Source organism: Opisthocomus hoazin, chromosome 17 (assembly GCF_030867145.1).
Source record: "Opisthocomus hoazin isolate bOpiHoa1 chromosome 17, bOpiHoa1.hap1, whole genome shotgun sequence".
Taxonomy (NCBI): Eukaryota; Metazoa; Chordata; class Aves; order Opisthocomiformes; family Opisthocomidae; genus Opisthocomus; species Opisthocomus hoazin.
In genome coordinates, this window is record NC_134430.1 from 21731688 (window position 1) to 21748794 (window position 17107).

Sequence of the window (17107 nt, forward strand, 5' to 3'; positions counted from 1 at the left end):
TGAAAATGTGAACGTCTGCAGATAGCTCGCAGCCAGAAATAGCTAGCCTGGAAAGCTGTTGCTCAGCCTCATCTGCCCATGGCACTGCTTGCACAGAGGCACAGAGACTGGGGCTGCTTACTTGTCTTGCCCCCTCAAACCTCAAACGTAGCGCAGGTGGTCCGTGCCGGGCGCCTCCGGCAGCCCTGCTCTGAAAATGCGAACGTCTGCAGATAGCTCGCAGCCAGAAAGAGCTAGCCTGGAAAGCTGTTGCTCAGCCTCATCTGCCCATGGCACTGCTCGCACAGAGGCACAGAGACTGGGGCTGTTTGCTTGTCTTGCCACCTTAAACTTGAAACGTAGATTTGGGCGTCCGTGCAGAGGGCCGCCAGCAGCCCTGCTCTGAAGATGCGAACGTCTGCAGATAGCTCGCAGGCAGAAAGAGCTAGCCTGGAAAGCTGTTGCTCAGATTCATCTGCCCATGGCACTGCTCGCACAGAGGCACAGAGACTGGGGCTGCTTGCTTGTCTTGCCACCTCCAACTTCAAACGTAACTCAGGTGGTCCGTGCCGGAGGTCTCCAGCAGCCCTGCTCCAAAGATGCGAACGACTGCAGATAGCTCGCAGCCAGAAAGAGCTAGCCTGGAAAGCTGTTGCTCAGCCTCATCTGCCCATGGCACTGCTCGCACAGAGGCACAGAGACTGGGCCTGCTTGCTTGTCTTGCCCGCTCACATATCAAAAGTCTCATAGGTGGTCTTTGTCGGGCGCGTCCGACAGCGCTGATCTGAAAATGCGAACATCTGCAGATAGATGGCAGCCAGAAAGAGCTAGCCTGGAAAGCTGTTGCTCAGCCTCATCTGCCCATGGCACTGCTCGGACAGAGGCACAGAGACTGGGGCTGCTTGCTTGTCTTACCACCTTAAACTTCAAACGTAGCTTTCAGAGCCCGTGCAGGGGGCTTCCGGCAGCCCTGCTCCGAAAATGCGAACGTCTGCAAATAGCTCGCAGCCAGAAAGAGCTAGCCTGGAAAGCTGTTGCTCAGCCTCATCTGCCCATGGCACTGCTCGCACAGAGGCACAGAGACTGGGGCTGCTTGCTTGTCTTGCCACCTCAAAATTCAAACGTAGATTTGGGCTTCCATGCAAGGGATCTAAGGCAGCCCTGCTCTGAAAATGTGAACGTCTGCAGATAGCACGCAGCCAGAAATAGCTAGCCTGGAAAGCTGTTGCTCAGCCTCATCTGCCCATGGCACTGCTCGCACAGAGGCACACAGACTTGGGCTGCTTTCTTTTCTTGCACCTTAAAATTCCAACGTAGCTTAGGTGGTTCGGAGGCGCTCCTCCATTAGCCCTGCTCTGAAAATGCGAACGTCTGCAGATAGCTCGCAGCCAGAAAGAGCTAGCCTGGAAAACTGTTGCTCAGCCTCATCTGCCCATGGCACTGCTCGCACAGAGGCACAGAGACTGGGGCTGCTTGCTTGTCTTGCCACCTCAAACTCCAAACGTAGATTTGTGGTTCCGTACAGAGGGCTTCCGGCAGCCCTGCTCCGAAAATGCGAACGTCTGCAGATAGCTCGCAGGCAGAAAGTGCTAGCCTGGAAAGCTGTTGCTCAGCCTCATCTGCCCATGGCACTGCTCGCACAGAGGCACAGAAACTGGGGCTGCTTGCTTGTCTTGCCACCTCAAACTTCAAACGTAACATTGGGGGTCCCCGCCTGGCACCTCCGGCAGCCCTGCTCTGAAAATGCGAACGTCTGAAGATAGCTCGCAACAAGAAGGAGCTAGCCTGGAAAGCTGTTGCTCAGCCTCATCTGCCCATGGCACTGCTCTCACAGAGGCACAGAGACTGGTGCTTCTTGCTTGTCTTGACACCTCAAAATTCAAACGTAGATTTGGGCTTCCGTGCAGGAAACCTACAGCAGCGCTGCTCTGAAAATGCGAAAGTCTTCAGATATTTCGCAGCCAGAAACAGCTAGGCTGGAAAGTTGTTGCTCAGCCTCATCTGTCCATGGCACTGCTCGCACAGAGGCACAGAGACTGGGGCTGCTTGCTTGTCTTGTCCCGTAAAACTTCAAATATATCTTTGGGCTTCCGTGCATGGGGCCTGCAGCAGCCCTGCTCTGAAAATGCGAAAGTCTGCAGATAGCTCGCAGCCAGAAAGAGCTAGCCTGGAAAGCTGTTGCTCAGCCTCATCTGCCCATGGCACTGCTCGCACAGAGGCACAGAGACTGGGGCTGCTTGCTTGTCTTGCCACCTCAAACTTCAAACGTAGCTTAGGTGGTCCGTGCAGAGGTCCTAGGGCAGTCCTGCTCTGAAAATGCGAATGTCTGCAGATAGCTGGCAGCCAGAAAGAGGTAGCCTGGAAAGCTGTTGCTCAGCCTCATCTGCCCATGGCACTGCTCGCACAGAGGCACAGAAACTGGGGCTGCTTGCTTGTCTTGCCACCTCAAACTTGAAACGTAGATTTGGGCGTCCGTGCAGAGGGGCGCCAGCAGCGGTGCTCTGAAAATGCGAAGGTCTGCAGATAGCTTGCAGCCAGAAAGAGCTAGCCTGGAAAGCTGTTGCTCAGTCTCATCTGCCCATGGCACTGCTCGCACAGAGGCACACAGACTGGGGCTGCTTTCTTTTCTTGCACCTTAAAATTCCAACGTATCTTAGGTGGTTCTGAGGCGCTCCTCCGTTAGCCCTGCTCTGAAAATGCGAACTTCGGCAGATAGCTCGCAGGGAGAAAGAGCTAGCCTGGAAAGCTGCTGCTCAGCCTCATCTGCCCATGGCACTGCTCGCACAGAGGCACAGAGACTGGGGCTGCTTGCTTGTCTTGCCACCTCCAACTTCAAACGTAACTCAGGTGGTCCGTGCCGGAGGTCTCCAGCAGCCCTGCTCCAAAGATGCGAACGACTGCAGATAGCTCGCAGCCAGAAAGAGCTAGCCTGGAAAGCTGTTGCTCAGCCTCATCTGCCCATGGCACTGCTCGCACAGAGGCACAGAGACTGGGCCTGCTTGCTTGTCTTGCCCGCCCACATATCAAAAGTCTCATAGGTGGTCTTTGTCGGGCGCGTCCGGCAGCGCTGATCTGAAAATGCGAACATCTGCAGATAGATGGCAGCCAGAAAGAGCTAGCCTGGAAAGCTGTTGCTCAGCCTCATCTGCCCATGGCACTGCTCGCACAGAGGCACAGAGACTGGGGCTGCTTGCTTGTCTTGCCACCTCAAACTTCAAACGTAGCTTTCAGAGGCCGTGCAGTGGGCTTCCGGCAGCCCAGCTCTGAAAATGGGAACGTCTGCAAATAGCTCGCAGGCAGAAAGAGCTAGCCTGGAAAGCTGTTGCTCAGCCTCATCTGCCCATGGCACTGCTCGCACAGAGGCACAGAGACTGGGACTGCTTGCTTGTCTTGCCAACTCAAAATTCAAACGTAGATTTGGGCTTCCGTACAGAGGGCTTCCGGCAGCCCTGCTCCGAAAATGCGAACGTCTGCAGATAGCTCGCAGGCAGAAAGTGCTAGCCTGGAAAGCTGTTGCTCAGCCTCATCTGCCCATGGCATTGATCACACAGAGGCACAGAGACTGGGGCTGCTTGCTTGTCTTGCCACCTCCAACTTCAAACGTAGCTTAGGTGGTCCGTGCCGAGCGCCTTCGGCAGCCCTGCTCCAAAAATGCGAATGTCTGCAGAGATCTCGCAGGCAGAAAGAACTAGCCTGGAAAGCTGATGCTCAGCCTCATCTGCCCATGGCACTGCTCGCACAGAGGCACAGAGTATGGGGCTGCTTGATTGCCTTGCTACCTCAAACTTCAAAAGTAGCTTAGGTGGTCTGTGCCGGGTGTTTCCGGGTGTCGTGCTCTGAAAATCCAACGTCTGCAGATAGCTCGCAGCCAGAAAGGGCTAGCCTGGAAAGCTGTTGCTCAGCCTCATCTGTCCATGGCACTGCTCGCACAGAGGCACAGAGACTGGAGCTGCTTGCTTGTCTTGCCCCCTCAAACTTCAAACGTAGCTTTGAGAGTCCGTGCAGAGGGCCTCAGGAAGCGCCGCTACGAAAATGCGAACGTGTGCAGATAGCTCGCAGCCAGAAAAAGCTATCCTGGAAAGCTGTTGCTCAGCCTCATCTGCCCATGGCACTGCTCACACAGAGGCACAGAGACTGGGGCTGCTTGCTTGCCTTGTACCTCAAACTTCAAAAGTAGCTTAGGTGGTCTGTGCCGAGTGCTTCCGGGTGTCGTGCTCTGAAAATCCAACGTCTGCAGATAGCTCGCAGCCAGAAAAAGCTAGCCTGGAAAGCTGTTGCTCAGCCTCATCTGCCCATGGCACTGCTCGCACAGAGGCACAGAGACTGGAGCTGCTTGCTTGCCTTGTACCTCAAACTTCAAACGTAGCTTAGGTGGTCCGTGCCCGTGCGCTTCTGGCAGCCCTACTTTGAAAATGTTAACATCTGCAGATAGCTCGCAGGCAGAAAGAGCTAGCCTGGAAAGCTCTTGCTCAGCCTCATCTGCCCATGGCACTGCTCACACAGAGGCACAGAGACTGGGACTGCTTGCTTGTCTTGCCACCTCAAACTTCAAGCGTAGATTTGTGGGTCCGTGCAGAGGGCCTCCGGCAGCCGTGCTCTGAAAATGCAAAGGTCGGCATATAGCTCGAAGGCAGAAAGAGCTAGCCTGGAAAGCTGTTGCTCAGCCTCATCTGCCCATGGCACTGCTCGCACAGAGGCACAGAGACTGGGGCTGTTTGCTTGTCTTGCCACCTTAAACTTGAAACGTAGATTTGGGCGTCCGTGCAGAGGGCCGCCAGCAGCCCTGCTCTGAAGATGCGAACGTCTGCAGATAGCTCGCAGGCAGAAAGAGCTAGCCTGGAAAGCTGTTGCTCAGATTCATCTGCCCATGGCACTGCTCGCACAGAGGCACAGAGACTGGGGCTGCTTGCTTGTCTTCCCCCTGAAAATTCAAAAGTAGCTTAGGTGGTTCTGAGGCGCTCCTCCGTTAGCCCTGCTCTGAAAATGCGAATGTCTGCAGATAGATGGCAGCCAGAAAGAGCTAGCCTGGAAAGCTGTTGCTCAGCCTCATCTGCCCATGGCACTGCTCGGACAGAGGCACAGAGACTGGGGCTGCTTGCTTGTCTTGCCACCTCAAACTTCAAACGTAGCTTAGGTGGTCCATGCAGGGTTCTTCCGGGTGTCGTGCTCTGAAAATGCCAACGTCTGCAGATAACTCGCAACCAGAAAGAGCTAGCCTGGAAAGCTGTTGCTCAGCCTCATCTGCCCATGGCACTGCTTGCACAGAGGCACAGAAACTGGGGCTGCTTGCTTGTCTTGCCACCTCAAACTTGAAACGTAGATTTGGGCGTCCGTGCAGAGGGGCGCCAGCAGCGGTGCTCTGAAAATGCGAACGTCTGCAGATAGCTCGCAGCCAGAAAGAGCTAGCCTGGAAAGCTGTTGCTCAGTCTCATCTGCCCATGGCACTGCTCGCACAGAGGCACACAGACTGGGGCTGCTTTCTTTTCTTGCACCTTAAAATTCCAACGTAGCTTAGGTGGTTCTGATTCGCTCCTCCGTTAGCCCTGCTCTGAAAATGCGAACGTCGGCAGATAGCTCGCAGGCAGAAAGAGCTAGCCTGGAAAGCTGTTGCTCAGCCTCATCTGCCCATGGCACTGCTCGCACAGAGGCACAGAGGCTGGGGCTGCTTGCTTGTCTTGCCACCTCCAACTTCAAACGTAACTCAGGTGGTCCGTGCCGGAGGTCTCCAGCAGCCCTGCTCCAAAGATGCGAACGACTGCAGATAGCTCGCAGCCAGAAAGAGCTAGCCTGGAAAGCTGTTGCTCAGCCTCATCTGCCCATGGCACTGCTCGCACAGAGGCACAGAGACTGGGCCTGCTTGCTTGTCTTGCCCGCTCACATATCAAAAGTCTCATAGGTGGTCTTTGTCGGGCGCGTCCGGCAGCGCTGATCTGAAAATGCGAACATCTGCAGATAGATGGCAGCCAGAAAGAGCTAGCCTGGAAAGCTGTTGCTCAGCCTCATCTGCCCATGGCGCTTCTCGCACAGAGGCACAGAGACTGGGGCTGCTTGCTTGTCTTACCACCTTAAACTTCAAACGTAGCTTTCAGAGCCCGTGCAGGGGGCTTCCGGCAGCCCTGCTCCGAAAATGCGAACGTCTGCAAATAGCTCGCAGCCAGAAAGAGCTAGCCTGGAAAGCTGTTGCTCAGCCTCATCTGCCCATGGCACTGCTCGCACAGAGGCACAGAGACTGGGGCTGCTTGCTTGTCTTGTACTGTCAAGCTTCAAACGTAGCTTAGGTGATCCGTGCCCGTGCGCTTCTGGCAGCCCTACTTTGAAAATGCTAAAATCTGCAGATAGCACGCAGGCAGAAAGAGCTTGCCTGGAAAGCTGTTGCTCAGCCTCATCTGCCCATGGCACTGCTCACACAGAGGCACAGAGACTGGGGCTGCTTGCTTGTCTTGCCCCCTCAAACTCCAAACGTAGATTTGTGGGTCCGTACAGGGGGCTTCCGGCAGCCCTGCTCCGAAAATGCGAACGTCTGCAGATAGCCCTTAGCCAGAAAGAGCTAGCCTGGAAAGCTGTTGCTCAGCCTCATCTGCCCATGGCACTGCTCGCACAGAGGCACAGAAACTGAGGCTGCTTGCTTGTCTTGCCATCTCAAACTTCAAACGTAGCATTGGGGGTCCTTGCCGGGCACCTCCGGCAGCCCTGCTCTGAAAATGCGAACGTCTGAAGATAGCTCGCAACAAGAAGGAGCTAGCCTGGAAAGCTGTTGCTCAGCCTCATCTGCCCATGGCACTGCTCGCACAGAGGCACAAAGACTGGTGCTTCTTGCTTGTCTTGCCACCTCAAAATTCAAACGTAGATTTGGGCTTCCGTGCAGGGGACCTACAGCAGCGCTGCTCTGAAAATGCGAAAGTCTTCAGATATCTCGCAGCCAGAAACAGCTAGGCTGGAAAGTTGTTGCTCAGCCTCATCTGTCCATGGCACTGCTCGCACAGAGGCACAGAGACTGGGGTGCTTGCTTGTCTTGTCCCGTAAAACTTCAAATATATCTTTGGGCTTCCGTGCATGGGGCCTGCAGCAGCCCTGCTCTGAAAATGCGAAAGTCTGCAGATAGCTCGCAGCCAGAAAGAGCTAGCCTGGAAAGCTGTTGCTCAGCCTCATCTGCCCATGGCACTGCTCGCACAGAGGCACAGAGACTGGGGCTGCTTGCTTGTCTTGCCACCCTCCAACTTCAAACGTAACTCAGGTGGTCCGTGCCGGAGGTCTCCAGCAGCCCTGCTCCGAAGATGCGAACGACTGCAGATAGCTCGCAGCCAGAAAGAGCTAGCCTGGAAAGCTGTTGCTCAGCCTCATCTGCCCATGGCACTTCTCGCACAGAGGCACAGAGACTGGGGCTGCTTGCTTGTCTTGCCACCTCAAACTTCAAACGTAGCTTTCAGAGCCCGTGCAGGGGGCTTCTGGCAGCCCAGCTCCGAAAATGCGAACGTCTGCAGATAGCTCTTAGCCAGAAAGAGCTAGCCTGGAAAGCTGTTGCTCAGCCTCATCTGCCCATGGCACTGCTCGCACAGAGGCACAGAGACTGGGGCTGCTTGCTTGTCTTGCACTCTCAAACTTCAAACGTCTCCTGGGAATGGGGGTTGTCCATGCCAGGCGCCTCCGGCAGACCTTCTCCAAAAATGCGAACGTCTGCAGATAGCTCGCAGGCAGAAAGAGCTAGTCTGGAAAGCTGTTGCTCAGCCTCATCTGCCCATGGCACTGCTCGCATAGAGGCACAGAGACTGGGGCTGCTTGCTTGTCTTGCCACCTCAAACTTCAAACGTATCTTTTGGGGGTCCGTGCAAGGGATCTAAGGCAGCCCTGCTCTGAAAATGCGAACGTCTGCACATAGCTCGCAGCCAGAAAGAGCTAGCCTGGAAAGCTGTTGCTCAGCCTCATCTGCCCATGACACTGCTTGCACAGAGGCACACAGACTGGGGCTGCTTACTTGTCTTGCCTCCTCAAACCTCAAACGTAGCTCAGGTGGTCCGTGCCGGGCGTCTCCGGCAGCCCTGCTCTGAAAATGCGAACGTCTGCAGATAGCTCGCAGCCAGAAAGAGCTAGCCTGGAAAGCTGTTCCTCAGCCTCATCTGCCCATGGCACTGCTCGCACAGAGGCACAGAGACAGGGGCTACTTGCTTGTCTTGCCACATCAAAATTCAAACGTAGATTTGGGCTTCCGTGCAGGGGACCTACAGCAGCACTGCTCTGGAGATGCGAACGTCTGCAGATAGCCCGCAGCCAGAAAGAGCTAGCCTGGAAAGCTGTCACTCAGCCTCATCTGCCCATGGCATTGATCACACAGAGGCACAGAGACTGGGGCTGCTTGCTTGTCTTACCACCTCAAAGTTCAAACGTAGATTTGGGCGTCCGTGCAGAGGGCTTACGGCAGCCCTGCTCCGAAAATGCGAACGTCTGCAGATAGCCCGCAGCCAGAAAGAGCTAGCTTGGAAAGCTGTCGCTCAGCCTCATCTGCCCATGGCATTGATCACACAGAGGCACAGAGACTGGGGCTGCTTGCTTGTCTTGCCACCTCAAACTTGCAACTTAGATTTGGGCGTCCGTGCAGAGGGCCGCCAGCAGCGGTGTTCTGAAAATGCGAACGTCTGCAGATAGGTCGCAGGCAGAAAGAGCTAGCCTGGAAAGCGTTGCTCAGCCTCATCTGCCCATGGCACTGCTCGCACAGAGGCACAGAGACTGGGGCTCCTTGATTGTCTTGCCCCCTCAAACTTCAAAAGTATCTTAGGTGGTCCGTGCCGGGCGCCTCCGGCAGCCCTGCTCTGAAAATGCGAACGTCTGAAGATAGCTCGCAACAAGAAGAAGCTAGCCTGGAAAGCTGTTGCTCAGCCTCATCTGCCCATGGCACTGCTCGCACAGAGGCACAGAGACTGGGGCTTCTTGCTTGTCTTGCCACCTCAAAGTTCAAACGTAGATTTGGGAGTCCGTGCAGGGGACCTACAGCAGCACTGCTCTGGAGATGCGAACGTCTGCAGATAGCTGGCGGCCAGAAAGAGCTAGCCTGGAAAGCTGTTGCTCAGCCTCATCTGCCCATGGCACTGCTCGCACAGAGGCACAGAGACTGGGGCTGCTTGCTTGTCTTGCCACCTCAAAATTCAAACGTAGCTTAGGTGGTCCGTGCAGGGTTCCTCGGGCAGTCCTGCTCTGAAAATGCAAACGTCTGCAGACAGCTCGCAGCCAGAAAGAGCTAGCCTGGAAAGCTGTTGCTCAGCCTCATCTGCCCATGGCACTTCTCTCACAGAGGCACAGAGACTGCGGCTGCTTGCTTGTCTTGCCACCTCAAAGTTCAAACGTCCCCTGGGAATGGGTGTTGTCCATGCCAGGCGCCTCCGGCAGCCCTTCTACAAAAATGCGAACGTCTGCAGAGAGCTCGCAGCCAGAAATATCTAGCCTGGAAAGCGTTGCTCAGCTTCATCTGCCCATGGCACTGCTCGCACAGAGGCACAGAGACTGGGGCTGCTTGCTTGTCTTGCCCCCTCAAACTTCAAAAGTATCTTAGGTGGTCCGTGCCGGGCGCCTCCGGCAGCCCTGCTACGAAAATGCGAATGTCTGCATATGGCTCGCAGCCAGAAAGAGCTAGCCTGGAAAGCTGTTGCTCAGCCTCATCTGCCCATGGCACTGCTCGCACAGAGGCACAGAAATTGGGGCTGCTTGCTTGTCTTGCCACCTCCAACTTCAAACGTAGCATTGGGGGTCCTTGCCGGGCACCTCCGGCAGCCCTGCTCTGAAAATGCGAACGTCTGAAGATAGCTTGCAACAAGAAGGAGCTAGCCTGGAAAGCTGTTGCTCAGCCTCATCAGCCCATGGCACTGCTCGCACAGAGGCACAGAGACTGGGGCTTCTTGCTTGTCTTACCACCTCAAAATTCAAACGTAGATTTGGGCTTCCGTGCAGGGGACCTACAGCAGCACTGCTCTGGAGATGCGAACATCTGCAGGTAGCTCGCAGCCAGAAAGAGCTAGCTTGGAAAGCGTTGCTCAGCCTCATCTGCCCATGGCACTGCTCGCACAGAGGCACAGAGACTGGGGCTGCTTGCTTGTCTTGCCACCTCAAAGTTCAAACGTCTCTTGGGAATGGGGGTTGTCCATGCCAGGCGCCTCCAGCAGCCCTTCTACAAAAATGCGAACGTCTGCAGATAGCCCGCAGCCAGAAAGAGCTAGCCTGGAAAGCGTTGCTCAGCCTCATCTGCCCATGGCACTGCTCGCACAGAGGCAAAGAAATTGGGGCTGCTTGCTTGTCTTGCCACCTCAAACTTGAAACGTAGATTTGGGCTTCCGTGCAGAGGGCCGCCAGCAGCGGTGTTTTGAAAATGCGAACGTCTGCAGATAGGTCGCAGGCAGAAAGAGCTAGCCTGGAAAGCTGTCGCTCAGCCTCATCTGCCCATGGTACTGCTCACACAGAGGCACAGAGACTGGGGCTGCTTGCTTGTCTTGCCACCTCAAAGTTCAAATGCAGATTTGGGAGTCCGTGCAGGGGGCTTCCGGCAGCCCTGCTCCGAAAATGCGAACGTCTGCAGATAGCTCTTAGCCAGAAAGAGCTAGCCTGGAAAGCTGTCGCTCAGAATCATCTGCCCATGGCATTGATCACACAGAGGCACAGAGACTGGGGCTGCTTGCTTGTCTTACCACCTCAAAGTTCAAACGTAGATTTGGGCGTCCGTGCAGAGGGCTTCCGGCAGCCCTGCCCCGAAAATGCGAACGTCTGCAGATAGCCCGCAGCCAGAAAAAGCTAGCTTGGAAAGCTGTCGCTCAGCCTCATCTGCCCATGGCATCGATCACACAGAGGCACAGAGACTGGGGCTGCTTGCTTGTCTTGCCACCTCAAAGTTCAAACGTCTCTTGGGAATGGGGGTTGTCCATGCCAGGCGCCTCCGGCAGCCCTTCTACAAAAATGCGAACGTCTGCAGATAGCCCGCAGCCAGAAATATCTAGCCTGGAAAGCTGTTGCTCAGCCTCATTTGCCCATGGCATTGCTCGCACAGAGGCACAGAGACTGGGGCTGCTTGCTTGTCTTGCCACCTCAAACTTCAAACGTATCTTTTGGGGGTCCGTGCAAGGGATCTAAGGCAGTCCTGCTGTGAAAATGCGAACGTCTGCAGATAGCTCGCAGGCAGAAAGAGCTAGCCTGTAAAGCGTTGCTCAGCCTCATTTGCCCATGGCACTGCTCGCACAGAGGCACAGAAATTGGGGCTGCTTGCTTGTCTTGCCACCTCAAACTTGAAACTTAGATTTGGGCGTCCGTGCAGAGGGCCGCCAGCAGCGGTGTTTTGAAAATGCGAACGTCTGCAGATAGGTCGCAGGCAGAAAGAGCTAGCCTGGAAAGCGTTGCTCAGCCTCATCTGCCCATGGCACTGCTCGCACAGAGGCACAGAGACTGGGGCTCCTTGATTGTCTTGCCCCCTCAAACTTCAAAAGTATCTTAGCTGGTCCGTGCCGGGCGCCTCCGGCAGCCCTGCTCTGAAAATGCGAACGTCTGAAGATAGCTCGCAACAAGAAGAAGCTAGCCTGGAAAGCTGTTGCTCAGCCTCATCTGCCCATGGCACTGCTCGCACAGAGGCACAGAGACTGGGGCTTCTTGCTTGTCTTACCACCTCAAAATTCAAACGTAGATTTGGAAGTCCGTGCAGGGGACCTACAGCAGCACTGCTCTGGAGATGCGAACGTCTGCGGATAGCCCGCAGCCAGAAAGAGCTAGCCTGGAAAGCTGTCGCTTAGCCTCATCTGCCCATGGCACTGCTCGCACAGAGGCACAGAGACTGGGGCTGCTTGCTTGTCTTGCCACCTCAAAGTTCAAATGTAGATTTGGGAGTCCGTGCAGGGGGCTTCCGGCAGCCCTGCTCCGAAAATGCGAACGTCTGCAGATAGCTCTTAGCCAGAAAGAGGTAGCCTGGAAAGCTGTTGCTCAGCCTCATCTGCCCATGGCACTGCTCGCACAGAGGCACAGAGACTGGGGCTGCTTGCTTGTCTTGCCACCTCAAAGATCAAACGTCTCGTGGGAATGGGGGTTGTCCATGCCAGGCGCCTCCGGCAGCCCTTCTACAAAAATGCGAATGTCTGCAGATAGCCCGCAGACAGAAATATCTAGCCTGGAAAGCTGTTACTCAGCCTCATCTGCCCATGGCACTGCTCGCACAGAGGCACAGAGACTGGGGCTGCTTGCTTGTCTTGCCACCTCAAACTTCAAAAGTATCTTAGGTGATCCGTGCCGGGCGCCTCCGGCAGCCCTGCTCTGAAAATGCGAACATCTGCAGATAGCTCGCAGCCAGAAAGGGCTAGCCTGGAAAGCTGTTGCTCAGCCTCATCTGCCCATGGCACTGCTCGCACAGAGGCACAGAAACTGGGGCTGCTTGCTTGTCTTGCCACCTCAAACTTGAAACGTATATTTGGGCGTCCGTGCAGAGGGCCACCAGCAGCGGTGCTCTGAAAATGCGAATGTCTGCAGATAGCTCGCAGCCAGAAAGAGCTAGCCTGGAAAGCGTTGCTCAGCCTCATCTGCCCATGGCACTGCTCGCACAGAGGCACAGAGACTGGGGCTCCTTGCTTGTCTTGCCCCCTCAAACTTCAAAAGTATCTTACGTGTTCTGTGCCGGGCGCTTCCGGCAGCCCTGCTCTGAAAATGCGAACGTCTGCAGATAGCTGGCGGCCAGAAAGAGCTAGCCTGGAAAGCTGTTGCTCAGCCTCATCTGCCCATGGCACTGCTCGCACAGAGGCACAGAGACTGGGGCTGCTTGCTTGTCTTGCCACCTCAAAGTTCAAACGTAACTTAGGTGGTCCGTGCAGGGGTCCTCGGGCAGTCCTGCTCTGAAAATGCGAACGTCTGCAGACAGCTCGCAGCCAGAAAGAGCTAGCCTGGAAAGCTGTTGCTCAACCTCATCTGCCCATGGCACTGCTCGCACAGAGGCACAGAGACTGCGGCTGCTTGCTTGTCTTGCCACCTCAAACTTCAAACGTAGATTTGGGCGTCCGTGCAGAGGGCCGCTAGCAGCCCTGCTCTGAAAATGCGAACGTCTGCAGATAGCTGGCAGGCAGAAAGAGCTAGCCTGGAAAGCTGTTGCTCAGATTGATCTGCCCATGGCACTGCTCGCACAGAGGCACAGAGACTGGGGCTGCTTGCTTGTCTTGCCCGCTCACACATCAAAAGTCTCATAGGTGGTGTTTGTCAGGCGCCTCCGACAGCGCTGATCTGAAAATGCGAACATCTGCAGATAGATGGCAGCCAGAAAGAACTAGCCTGGAAAGCTGTTGCTCAGCCTCATCTGCCCATGGCACTTCTCTCACAGAGGCACAGAGACTGGGGCTGCTTGCTTGTCTTGCCACCTCAAAGTTCAAACGTAGCTTTCAGAGCCCGTGCAGGGGGCTTCCGGCAGCCCTTCCCTGAAAACACAGATGTCTGCAGATAGCTCGCAGCCAGAAAGAGCTAGCCTGCAAAGCTGTTGCTCAGCCTCATCTGCCCATGGCACTGCTCGCACAGAGGCACAGAGACTGGGGCTTCTTGCTTGTCTTACCACCTCAAAATTCAAACGTAGATTTGGGCTTCCGTGCAGGGGACCTACAGCAGCACTGCTCTGGAGATGCGAACGTCTGCGGATAGCCCGCAGCCAGAAAGATCTAGCCTGGAAAGCTGTTGCTCAGCCTCATCTGCCCACGGCACTGCTCGCACAGAGGAACAGAGACTGGGGCTGCTTGCTTGTCTTCCCCCTCAAACCTCAAACGTAGCTCAGGTGGTCCGTTCCGGGCGCCTCTGGCAGCCCTGCTCTGAAAATGCGAACGTCTGCAGATAGCTCGCAGGCAGAAAGAGCTAGCCTGGAAAGCTGTTGCTCAGCCTCATCTGCCCATGGCACTGCTCGCACAGAGGCACAGAGACTGGGGCTGCTTGCTTGTCTTGTACCTTCAAGCTTTAAACGTATCTTAGGTGATCCGTGCCCGTGCGCTTCTGGCAGCCCGACTTTGAAAATGTTAACATCTGCAGATAGCTCGCAAGCAGAAGGAGCTTGCCTGGAAAGCTGTTGCTCAGCCTCATCTGCCCATGGCATTGCTCGCACAGAGGCACAGAGACTGGGGCTGCTTTCTTGTCTTGCCACCTCAAACTTCAAAAGTATATTTGGGGGTCCGTGCAAGGGATCTAAGGCAGCTCTGCTCTGAAAATGCGAACGTCTGCAGATAGCTCGCAGCGAGAAAGAGCTAGCCTGGAAAGCTGTTGCTCAGCCTCAGCTGCCCATGGCACTGCTCACACAGAGGCACAGAAACTGGGGCTGCTTGCTTGTCTTGCCACCTCAAACTTGAAACGTAGATTTGGGCGTCCGTGCAGAAGGCCGCCAGCAGCGGTGTTCTGAAAATGCGAACGTCTGCAGATAGCTCGCAGCCAGAAAGAGCTAGCCTGGAAAGCATTGCTCAGCCTCATCTGCCCATGGCACTGCTCGCACAGAGGCACAGAGACTGGGGCTCCTTGCTTGTCTTGCCCCCTCAAACTTCAAAAGTATCTTACGTGGTCCGTGCCAGGCGCCTCCGGCAGCCCTGATCTGAAAATGCGAACGTCTGCAGATAGCTCGCAGCCAGAAAGAGCTAGCCTGGAAAGCTGTTCCTCAGCCTCATCTGCCCATGGCACTGCTCGCACAGAGGCAAAGAAATTGTGGCTGCTTGCTTGTCTTGCCACCTCAAACTTCAAACGTAGCATTGGGGGTCCTTGCCGGGCACCTCCGGCAGCCCTGCTCTGAAAATGCGAATGTCTTCAGATAGCTGGCAGCCAGAAAGAGGTAGCCCGGAAAGCTGTTGCTCAGCCTCATCTGCGCATGGCAATGCTCGCACACAGGCACATAGACTGCGGCTGCTTGCTTGTCTTGCCCCCTCAAAATTCAAATTATCTTAGGTGGTCCGTGCCGGGGTCCTCAGGAAGCGCCTCTCAGAAAATGAGAACGTCTGCAGATAGCTCGCAGCCAGAAGGAGCTAGCCTGGAAAGCTGTTCCTCAGCCTCATCTGCCCATGGCACTGCTCGCACAGAGGCACAGAGACTGGGGCTGCTTGCTTGTCTTGCACTCTCAAACTTCAGAAGTAGCTAAGGTGGTCCGTGCCGGAGGTCTCCAGCAGCCCTGCTCTGAAGATGCGAACGTCTGCAGATAGCTCGCAGGCAGAAAGTGCTAGCCTGGAAAGCTGTTGCTCAGCCTCATCTGCCCATGGCACTGCTCGCACAGAGGCACAGAGACTGGGGCTGCTTGCTTGTCTTGCTCGCTCACACATCAAAAGTCTCATAGGTGGTCTGTGTCGTGCGCCTCCGGCAGCGCTGATCTGAAAATGCGAACATCTGCAGATAGATGGCAGCCAGAAAGAGCTAGCCTGGAAAGCTGTTGCTTAGCCTCATCTGCCCATGGCACTGCTCGCACAGAGGCACAGAAACTGGGGCTGCTTGCTTGTCTTGCCACCTCAAACTTGAAACGTAGATTTGGGCGTCCGTGCAGAGGGCCGCCAGCAGCGGTGCTCTGAAAATGCGAAGGTCTGCAGATAGCTCGCAGCCAGAAAGAGCTAGCCTGGAAAGCTGTTGCTCAGTCTCATCTGCCCATGGCACTGCTCGCACAGAGGCACACAGACTGGGGCTGCTTTCTTTTATTGCACCTTAAAATTCCAACGTATCTTAGGTGGTTCTGAGGCGCTCCTCCGTTAGCCCTGCTCTGAAAATGCGAACGTCGGCAGAGAGCTCGCAGGCAGAAAGAGCTAGCCTGGAAAGCTGTTGCTCAGCCTCATCTGCCCATGGCACTGCTCACACAGAGGCACAGAGACTGGGGCTGCTTGCTTGTCTTGCCACCTCCAACTTCAAACGTAACTCAGGTGGTCCGTGCCGGAGGTCTCCAGCAGCCCTGCTCCAAAGATGCGAACGACTGCAGATAGCTCGCAGCCAGAAAGAGCTAGCCTGGAAAGCTGTTGCTCAGCCTCATCTGCCCATGGCACTGCTCGCACAGAGGCACAGAGACTGGGCCTGCTTGCTTGTCTTGCCCGCTCACATATCAAAAGTCTCATAGGTGGTCTTTGTCGGGCGCGTCCGGCAGCGCTGATCTGAAAATGCGAACATCTGCAGATAGATGGCAGCCAGAAAGAGCTAGCCTGGAAAGCTGTTGCTCAGCCTCATCTGCCCATGGCACTTCTCGCACAGAGGCACAGAGACTGGGGCTGCTTGCTTGTCTTACCACCTCAAACTTCAAACGTAGCTTTCAGAGCCCGTGCAGGGGGCTTCCGGCAGCCCAGCTCCGAAAATGCGAACGTCTGCAAATAGCTCGCAGCCAGAAAGAGCTAGCCTGGAAAGCTGTTGCTCAGTCTCATCTGCCCATGGCACTGCTCGCACAGAGGCACACAGACTGGGGCTGCTTTCTTTTCTTGCACCTTAAAATTCCAACGTAGCTTAGGTGGTTCTGAGGCGCTCCTCCGTTAGCCCTGCTCTGAAAATGCGGACGTCGGCAGATAGCTCGCAGGCAGAAAAAGCTAGCCTGGAAAGCTGTTGCTCAGCCTCATCTGCCCATGGCACTGCTCGCACAGAGGCACAGAGACTGGGGCTGCTTGCTTGTCTTGCTCGCTCACACATCAAAAGTCTCATAGGTGGTCTGTGTCGTGCGCCTCCGGCAGCGCTGATCTGAAAATGCGAACATCTGCAGATAGATGGCAGCCAGAAAGAGCTAGCCTGGAAAGCTGTTGCTCAGCCTCATCTGCCCATGCCACTGCTCGGACAGAGGCACAGAGACTGGGGCTGCTTGCTTGTCTTGCCACCTCAAAATTCAGACGTAGATTTGGGCTTCCGTGCAAGGGATCTAAGGCAGCCCTGCTCTGAAAATGTGAACGTCTGCAGATAGCTCGCAGCCAGAAATAGCTAGCCTGGAAAGCTGTTGCTCAGCCTCATCTGCCCATGGCACTGCTTGCACAGAGGCACAGAGACTGGGGCTGCTTACTTGTCTTGCCCCCTCAAACCTCAAACGTAGCGCAGGTGGTCCGTGCCGGGCGCCTCCGGCAGCCCTGCTCTGAAAATGCGAACGTCTGCAGATAGCTCGCAGCCAGAAAGAGCTAGCCTGGAAAGCTGTTGCTCAGCCTCATCTGCCCATGGCATCGAT